This window comes from Octodon degus, unplaced genomic scaffold (assembly GCF_000260255.1).
Source record: "Octodon degus isolate 3935 unplaced genomic scaffold, OctDeg1.0 scaffold00341, whole genome shotgun sequence".
NCBI lineage: Eukaryota > Metazoa > Chordata > Mammalia > Rodentia > Octodontidae > Octodon > Octodon degus.
Window position 1 is genome coordinate 1,092,854 of NW_004524917.1, and position 10,345 is coordinate 1,103,198.

The following is a 10,345-nucleotide window of genomic DNA, read 5'->3' on the forward strand; positions in this document are numbered from 1 at the left end:
TCTCACCCACTCGCTGGGCCTGTGCTCTGGGTCTGTTCAGGATCCCGCGGCCTGGGTCGTCTCACTCACTCGCTGAGTAAACAATTTTAAAAAGATACTTTTTAAAGCCTAAAATGATTTATGTTTAAATGACACAGAGGGGCCAGGTAGATGGCACAGTGGAATAAGTGCTTGCTTGGCAAGCGCAAGGGCCTGGGTTCAATCCCTGGTTCAGTAAATAAATAAATAAATCAGAGATATATAACTATAGATACAAAATAAATATGAAATAAAATAAATTTTTAAAACATTAAAGGCACTTTGAAGTATAATACAACAGATAAACATAAGACCATGAGAGAAATGGGCAGAACAAGATGGCTCACTAAAACTCACTGATGATCATCCCTTTGCAGAAACATCAATTTGATAAATATTCAGGCAAAAAATATGCTTTCACAAATACTAAGGAAACAAAGTTAGAGGCCATAATACCTCTATATCTTTGTTACTTTTTTTGTTGCTGAGGCAAAATACACAACACCCAAGGTTAAAACAGAAAAAGTGTACTTTGCTCACTGCTTGTGGCAGTGTCAGTCAGTAGAGTTGAATGAAACCTCTTTTGCTGTGCCAAGACAAGGCAGTGAGCACAGGAGACTTTGGCTTGAAACTTAGTGCCACTCTGGTGATTCCTAACTCTGGGCTACATCACAGCCCTTATCCCCAAGCTTTCCACAGATGGAGACTTTGGAGCAGCCTCATTCACAGGAGGAAGACATGTGGCCCTAGTTTATCAGACTGGGCTTGCCAACATTACATGAGGCTGGCTGTGGTAGTGCTGAACCTCAAGTTCTTTTCTACAGAGGTAGAGGCCTTATTACTACCCTAGTGCTGTGTTGCTCTTGGTGAGCAACAGGAAAAAACAAAATTTGGCAGGACTGGTGGCTGCTAGTGGGGCACAAAAACCTAGCATTGGTTTCTCCACAGGGATCCATGGAGGAGCTGCAGAATCCTATTGTGCTCAACCACAGCTCAATGGCTGTGAAGAGGCATCTAAGCTTACCCTGTCTCTCAAGAGAGACTGGAAGAGATGGACTCCCCTTTCTGAGTACTTCACATGATTTATTTTGAATAGCATCATAGATCCAGATTTAGAACAAGCTTGGATCATCCAGCAGTGCTGAATCAGTAACAACACATCAACAACTAATTCATAGCAAACCTGGACTTAGAATGTCATCTTAAGCTCAAATGGCAGAAGCAGCTATAGAAGCAAAATAAGCCTGCTTAGAGTTTCTGGAATTATATGCACAAACAAAACCAAATTACCCAGACTGAAATAAATACTTAATCCTGCAATGTGGATATTAATGAATTTTTAGTAGCATCTTGATATGTACATTAATGAGTTATTTTCAAAGTTGTGCATTAAACCAAAGCTGGCATTTTGGAAACGTTTATATCAAGTTCCATTTGGCTACTGAAGGACATAAAAATAGAAAGACCTTCCTATGGAAAGTATTTTTCCTTTAAAAAATTAAAAATGTTAATTATTTTGATTTTAAAAAATCCTACAATGTTCTGAAGGCTTTGCACGCAGATAGGCACAGACCACTCAGGAAACCAGAACCTCACTTTACTGGTCACAATAATACACCACAAACTGACTGGATCCCTTCAGCATGTGAGGACACAAAAGTGACTTGGAGATAGCCACATCACAGAAATTTAGCAGACTTCAAAATAATACAAAGAAATGACTCAGTATTCAGAGTAAACAAAAAGATGGATTTTTTTTTCAATTTGCTAAATCAGATAAGCTGAAAAATATACTAAGCAAAGTTTAAAAACATCATAGAAGGTATCAATGATAAGACATAACTGCTCACATGTAATTGTTGAGCTTGAAGACAGACTACTAGAAAATACACAGATGGGGAAGAAATGAAGAAGAATGAGAAAGTTTATGAAATTTGGAGCATCATTAAAAGCACAATTTCATTTATGGGGAGCAAAAGAATTACATCTGGATGCCACAAAGCTATAAATTTTATTTAACCAAAGAATATCACAAAATTTTTCAAACCTGGGTGTGGGCAGCCGGAACACAGAGAATGGAGTAGTGAGTCCCTGGAGAAGTTGCCAAAATGATGCCCAGACCAGTTATACTGCTGAAAGAGGGGACTGACAGCTCCCAAGGCATCCCTCATCTTGACAGTGGCATCAGCACCTGCCATGTGATTTCTGAGGCTGTAAGAACCACCCTCAGTCCCTGTGGCATGGACAAGCTTATTGTAAATGGCTGAGGCAAAGCAACAAGTTCTAATGATAGGACCACAATTTTGAAACTTCTCAATGTCATCCATCCTGCAGCAAAGACTTTAGTGGACATTGCTAAGTCTCAAGATGCTGAGGTTGGTGATGGCACCACCTCTGTGACACTGCTGGCTACAGGGTTTCTGAAGCAGGTGAAACCCTATGTGGAGGAACATTTGCACCCCTAGATCATCACCCAAGCTTTCCACCCAGTTGGCAATTAACAAGATCAAGGAGATCACTGTGGCTGTGAGGAAACAAGCTAAAGTGGAGCAGAGGAAGCTGCTGGAGAAGTGTGCCATGATGGCTCTGAGCTCCCAGCTCATCTCCCAGCAGAAAGCCTTCTTTGGTAAGGTGGTAGTTGATGCTGTGATGATGCTAGATGATTTGCTGCAGCTTAAGATGATTGGAATCAAGAAGGTACAGGGTGGAGCCTTAGAGGAGTCTCAGCTGGTGGCTGGTGTTGCATTCAAGAAGACTTTCTCTTACACTAAATTTGAAATGCAATCTAAAGAGTACAATAACCCCACAATTGCTTTATTAAATGTTGAACTCAAGCTGAAGAAAGACAATGCTGAAATCAGAGTCCACATAGTAGAGGATTATCAGGCAATTGGTGATGCTGACTGGAACAGTCTGTGTGACAAGTTAGAGAAGATCTATAATTCTGGAGTCAAAGTTGTTTTGTCCAAACTCCCTACTGGGGATGTGGCCACCCAGTACTTCACTGATAGGGACATGTTCTGTGCCAGCTTTGTGCCTGAGGAGGATTTGAAGAGGACAATGATGGCCTGCAGAGGCTCAATCCAGACCAACGTGAGTGCTCTATCAGCAGATGTGCTGGGCTGCTGCCAGCTGTTCAAATAGACCCAGATTGGATGTGAAAGGTACAATTTCTTCACTGGCTGCCCCAAGGCTAAGACTTGCACCTTCATCCTCCATGGTGGAGCTGAGCAGTTCATGGAGGAGACAGAGCAGTCTCTGCATGACGCCATCATGACTGTCAGGAGGGCCATCAAGAATGTTTCAGTGGTGGCTGGTGTTGGAGCCATCGAGATGGAGCTCTCTAAGTACCTTCAGGATTACTCAAGGACTATCCCAGGAAAACAACAGCTACTGATTGAGGCATATGCTAAGGCCTTGTAGATTATCCCACTCCAGCTATGTGACAATGCTGGCTTTGATGCCACAAGCATCCTGAACAAACTATAGGCTTGGCATGCCCAGGATGGCATGTGGTATGGGGTAGACATCAACAACGAGAACATTACTGACAACTTCAAAGCTTTCATGTCAGAGCCAGCTATGGTGCGGATCAATGCCCTGACAGCAGCCTCTGATGCTGCATGCCTGGTCGTGTCTGTTAATGAGACTATCAGGAACCCTTGCTCCACAGTGGATACTCCTCCAGCAGAGGGCCGGGGCCAGGGCTGCCTTCTGTGCGATCCCACCCATCACACTGGCTGACAGCTGGCTGCAGGTATGCTTGTCCTCCCTGGCTTGGCTCATTGGTATTATGAAGAAGTGGTAATAATTGGTCTGTTCTGTTCTCACTGGAGGTTATGTAAATAAAATTTAAGACTTAGAAAAAAATTTTTCAAACTATAAAAGGACACAAGTATCCAGGTACAGAATGGTCACAAGTAACCAGTCATATTTAATTCTACTCCAAAAGATAGTAAACTTAAGGCCAAAAAGAGAAAGAAAACAGAAAATTTTCAAGGCAACAATAAGGAAAGGAAACCACGAAGACATAAGTGTGTTACAGTTTGCCCGACAGAATGTTTCTTTCTTCCTTTTTTTTTTTTTTTTTTTTTTTTTTTTTTTGCGGAACCAAGGATTGAACTCAGGCCCTTGTCCTTGCCAAGGAAGTGCTTATTCCCCTGAGCCATCTCCCCAGCCTCTGAAAAAATGTTTCTCAGCAGAAGTCCTTACAGGCTAGAAGGCATCACACTTTTTCTAGGATGAACTTTGTTAGTCCTTAGTTCCATTCAGATATGGTGTTAATCATTTTTTTAACAACATGCACACATGCTCTTAGGGAAAAAATAGAAAGCTGGAGAGTAGAAAGAGAAGTTGAATTTCTCTCTTGTGAACTTTGGAAGGTTAAATTTTGAAGGCTTATATTTGAAATTTCCCTGTTTAATTTTGAGCATTATCAGTTTTTATAATTTAGTGTTCTGTAGTCCTTGGAATATTCTACTTTGGACAGAATACTATCTGCAGCTGAAAAGAACATATATTCTGCTATTGGTTGGAACACTAGATTTGGTTTAACTCTGTTATTTCTTGTTGATTTGTTTCTTTAGTTTATCAGTCTATTTGTGATAATGGGGCACTGAGATTCCCCCATTATAATTGTAGTGATGTTTATTTGATCTTCTATATCCATTAGAGTTTGTTTAAGTTGGCTGCACCACAGTTTATGTGTTTGTAATCATTATCACTTTCTGTTGAACAGCACCATTAACAAAAATTATATGTCCTTTATTTGTCTCTTTCAATCAGCTTTTGCTTGAAGTCCACTTCGTGTGAAAATGAAATGGCTACTTCTGCTTATTTTGGGTTTCACCTTTATATGGAATAATGTTTTCTGCCTTTTGATTTTTTTTTTTGTCCATGTTAACTTTTTGTTGAATGTTTCTTTTATACAACACATTGGATTTTCTTTTTTGATCTTTTTGCTAATCTGTATCTTTTGATTCATGAATTAAGTCCATTTACATTGATAATTATAATCAATAGGCACTGAATTATGCTTGTCATTGTATTATTGTTGCCGTTTTTTTTTTCTTTTTCTTCTACTTAATATCCCTACCTGACCTATTCATTTTGTTGGATCTTTTGACATTGTTAGCTTCAACTTCTTCTAAGACAACCTTGAGAAATTTTGAAGTGTTATTTGGTGCTCATTAATTTCTTTAGGTTTTCTTTATCATGGAAGTATCTTATTTCCCCATCAATTTTGAAAGATAACTTGGTAGGATATATAAAAGTCTGGATTAGAAGCTTTTTTATGAATTCAACAAGCTTCATTCCATGCATGCTCTCTTTACCTTTAGTGTTTGTGTTAAGAAAACTTACAATTCTGATATATTTTTCTTTTATGTGGTTCATTTCTTCTCATTGATCTTTTTGTTTGTTTGTTTATTTGTTTGTTTGTTTGTTTTTTATGAGCAGAATATATTTATTGAGAGAAAGAAAGCTCCTGTCCCAAGAGAGGGACAGGAGGGGGGCCCGAGTGGGTAGTTCCCCCCAGGAAGTTGTCTCTTGCAGGGACTTTCATAGAGGAAAATCATGTGGTGAGGCAGGTCTAAGGTGGTGGAGAAGACATGGGAACTTGTTTAGTTGGGCATGAGGTGGGACCAAACTATGCTCAACCAATGAGATTACAAACACCATTGCTCAGGTAAAATTGACTAAATCCAGTATCAAATGGGAAAGCGAGTCAGGAGTCACATAGCAATCAGGCACAAATACAGAACAGGGTCTCTTCCTGTTGGGGGTTGGGCTAGTGACTCATTTGGGCTCTTTCAAGTTGATTGATACTATTTAGGATATCAATCCCTCATGCCCATCCCTAGGGAAGTATGTAGCTGTGCTTCCTCTTTTTGTCTTAGTCTTTAGGTGTGGCCCATATGGGAGTGTCTGTTTCTTCCATGTTGCAAAGTCACCTTGTCTTCCATCTTGTCTCCTTGAGGGTCTGGCCCTGTCTGACTGCCTATAATATTTCTGTCTAACTCGGCTGCCTGCAACATTCCCCCCTCTGAAGAAGTAACCTGAACTGCCACGAGGGAAATATGGGCAATGACTGCTTGCTTCTTCAAGCTGAAATGGGTCATAGTTGTTGACCGGCAGTCAGATATATTCTTCAGAGGTTCTATCTAAAGGCCCTCAATAGACACCACACATTTTCATTACAGCTTTGAATCTGAAGACAAAGGCAAAGAAACTATTAAACATACATTGGCCAAATAAAAACACTAGTCAGAACATTTTTTTAGGTCCATTAGCAGAGAACTCTTAAATGTGGGATTTAATCCTTTTATCTTCCATTGCTATTGGGTACTGTCTCAAACAAACTGTCCTTTCCTGTTATTACTGGAAAACATGAGTTACCAGGCATAGGGAAAGCAATATTTTCCCATTTGCAAGTGGGCCACTGGCTGGGTAACTACTGACAAATCTGTATAAGCAATCTATTGAAAATTTAACAGGATTTCTCCTTATATTGGCAGTTAACATGTGTTCACTCAGACTGAGAGGGAAGACACATGACCACTTCAATCTGAAACTTCCTCTGACTCCATCATAAACACTTTCTTTTTCCTTCTCTAACAGCTGTGGACATTTACCTTCTTTCCTGTAGGCTGCTAGTATCCCCGTTCTTATTTTCCATCTACAATTCCATTTTGTATCCTTTTTTACTATGAAACACCTCAACTCAGACAAATTTATTCCTGCAAACCCTTTTAACTTTTATAGCTTGTGTCAGAAATCTGGGGCTCACTGAGAAAGATAAAACTTTTTGGTTTTAGATTTTACCTGTATGGTTACCTGGGTTTTGGTATCTTCTAGAAATAGCAACTTATCTGAAAGATTAGAACATATATAATCAAAGCATGGATATTCAAGCTAACAGGTATATTTATAACCCTTTTTGAGACCTAGCAATCATAACTCACTAGCTCTTAGACCCCTTTATTCATGGAGTCTTACAGTGTAGTATAAGTCCCTCTAGCTTTAGTTAAAGCAGAAGGGCTTTCTTTTTTTTTTTTTTTTTTCTCCGAATGCCTTCAGGGCAGGTTTGGCTGGCTTGAGTTGTGGGGATCAAACCACAGCAACCTGAGCCTCACTGCTTTATTGAAGCAGCCACTTAAAGAACTGAGCTAAGGGGCAGGCCCCCCTCTAGCTTTAGTTAAGAGAGGTCACACATGTATTAACTATCAACACGAAATACAGGAGTTATATTAAAAATCAACCAGGCTTACATACTCATCATGAAGTACAAAGCATTTAGTCACATTAAACTAATGTCCCATTCAGTGTTTTGGATATGGCCCCCATGGTAAGCAAGGGGCACTGCCAATAGATTTTTCCTTTCAACACTGTGGCTCTGAGTTTTACATCACAAGTACAATGCCTGACTCTATCTATAGGTCCAAAGCTATTGGACACTGCATAAGCCAGTTTCTTTACAACATTTTTACACTGACAGGTTGTTATCTGTCCTTGGGAACCTGTTTTAACTAGTGAAATACTTTAAATCTTCCACATGAACAACAATAGATTACATTTGTAAAATATCAGTCTCAGCATCATCATTTAGTAAACAACCTGAATATATTGCATTACCTCAGTTATAGCTAAAACAATATATCTTCTAAAGTCTGTTTCTATTGAGATACAATGACTGGAAGGAAAGTTAGAGTTGGAGAAGGACAAAAAGACCTGTGGCAATGTCTAGCAATAAATAGACTGGGTTTCTTTTCCCTCCTATAGTCATGATTACTCAGGGCTCCTCTGTGGAGACGGCAGGTAGAGGTAAGTCTGGCCAGAGGGAAGAGGCAGTCCCAGGGCCCTTCAGTCCTACTGGACCACCTGCAAAGCTGAGTCTGAGCTCTGGGGCCTCTGCCTCAGAGTGCAGTCTCACTTTTAGTGGCTGCCTTGGCAGTCAGGGCTCTCCATCGATGTTTAAGATCTTGTTCTTGTGCTATATTTCTGAAATATTAATTATTTGGTGGTGTAGAGTGATTTTTCTCTGATCATAACTATTTGAAGTTCTACATGCTACATTTATCTACATGTTAAATTCTTTTTCCAGGTCTAGAAAGTCTTTTGCTATTATTTGTGTAAAAAGTTTTTTTTGTTTGTTTTTGCCTTTTATCTTTTTTAATGTCCTTTGTGCTGTCTTTTGATTTTTTTTTACTAACTCAATTAGTCTTATATTAGACTTCTTTGAATCATGTGGGAGCGTCTGGATCCATTTCTTATTTTTAAGATTTTTCCATTGTTTTTAAGATATTTCTTATTGATTGACCAGCAGGCACAGCCATGTCCACCAGATCAGACAGTGTCTTCACATTGGTCTCTTCTGCTCCCCATGTTTTCAGTCCTTGGAATCTCTGTTTGGAATTGTCTTATGTACTCCAATTCTTTTCTGTTCTGGGCATTCATGTCTTGCATTTCTTTCTTTAGCTCCATGAGCTGTTTGTTAGCATCTTCACTAGTACTGCCAATCATTTATCTCATTATAGTCACTGGTTAGTTATATTCAGTTAGTTATAGTTTGGAGATATATATATATATATATATATATATATATATCTTAAATTTTCCATCCACCTTTTTTTAGCTCCATTGGTACCATTTTATTGCTATCTGCTGTATAGCTTATGATTTCCTTTCCCTTGTATTTTTCTCTTTACTAATTTAGGGGGAGTAAGCTGTTTAGGGAGCCATTTTATTTATCTGTCTTCTCATGTTTCTGGTTTGGGGAAAGATTTATTTTGTTTAGCTTTGCTTTGGGGGTGTTGTGCTGGGGTTTGCAGATTCTTCGTCCCAGTGCCCTGTTCTCTCAAGTGAGCCACAATATTACTCATGGGTTCTTCCCCAATAATCCACCTATCAGCATAGAGAAAAAAAGTTGCCAGTCACTACTGTGTTAGCTTGTCTGTGGTAAAATAAATAAATAAATAAATATTAAGCAACAATAAATACAAGAAATGTCAACTGGAGGCCATTATCAAGAAGTTAGCCACCTCCTGTGGGCAGGCACATGGACCGGCTGAAGACTAAGGAGAGCAGGGTCGTAGGGACCAGAAGGGGACACACTGCAGCTGTAGGTGCAGCCAGGTAGGTAGGAGCGGCCGGCAGGGGGCGGGCTGGGGGCAGGCCCAACAGTACTCTCACCTCTCTTGCTGCAGCAGGGCAGAAACCCTGTGCGCCTCACTGAGCTGAGAGTTAAGAAAAAACCATGGAGAATACTGCAAGCTCAGTGGATGCAAAATCCATTAAAAATTTAGCAACGAATGACAGCTCAATCTGGTACTGATGTAGATGCAGCAAACATCAGAGAAACACCTATGAACTTGAAATACAAAGTGAGAAATAAAAATGATCTTGTCAGCGAAGAAATTATGGAATTGTTGTTCAGTGTTTCTAAAGAAGATCATAGCAAAAGAAACAGCTTTATGTGTGTAATTCTAAATCATGGTGAAGAAGGAACAATTTTTGAAACAAATGAACCTGTTGACCTGAACAGATTAACAAAGTTCTTCAGGGGCAATCTTTGTAGAAGTCTAGCTGGAAAACCCAAACTTTTCATTATTCAGGCTTGCTGAGGTACAGAACTGGACTGTGGCATTGAGACAGACAGTGCTTTTGATGATAACATGGCATGCCAGCACATACCAGTAGAGGCTGACTTTCTGTGTGCATATTCCACAGCTCCAGGTCACTGTTCCTGGAGACATTCAAAGGGTGGATCCCAGTTCATTCAGTCACTGTATGTTTCGCTGAAATTATATACACACAAGCTGGAGTTTATGCACATTCTTACTTGGTTAACTGGAAAGTAGTGACAGAATTTGAGTCCTTTTCCCTTGATTCCACTTTTCATGCAAAGAAACAGATTCCATGTATAGCGTCCATGCTCACAAAAGAACTGTATTTTTATCAGTAAAAAATGGTCAACTTCTTTTAAGTTTGTATGTCAAGTGAGGAAACAATATAAATGGTACTATATTTCCTTCTCTAATTGAATATTTCAGAATCATACCATTTCCCTAGCAAAAGAACCACTATGAAGCTACCTCAAACCCAGAATCTGGTAGTAAAAATTGAATTTAATTAGGAATAAATAAATAAGGATATTGGTATGACCATTATGAAAAAACATTATTGTAATTTTACATTTTTCATAAATAGCAATATTTCATGATGTATGCTGTGATTTTTTAAATAATTATGAGGAAGTTAAACTTTGCAGTAGTGAATTTTAATGAAACTCTCCTACACACTTAAGACTGTGCACTCTAGTTTTTGTAAG

The 10,345-nt window shown here is 39.3% G+C and overlaps 2 pseudogenes; both read left to right on the top strand.

The window, feature by feature from the left end:
• Window positions 1-2,126: 2,126 nt before the first annotated feature.
• Window positions 2,127-3,762, top strand: LOC101578909 (annotated as a pseudogene).
• Window positions 3,763-9,326: 5,564 nt separating this feature from the next.
• LOC101579299 lies at window positions 9,327-9,979 on the top strand (annotated as a pseudogene).
• The last annotated feature ends 366 nt before the right edge of the window (window positions 9,980-10,345 follow it).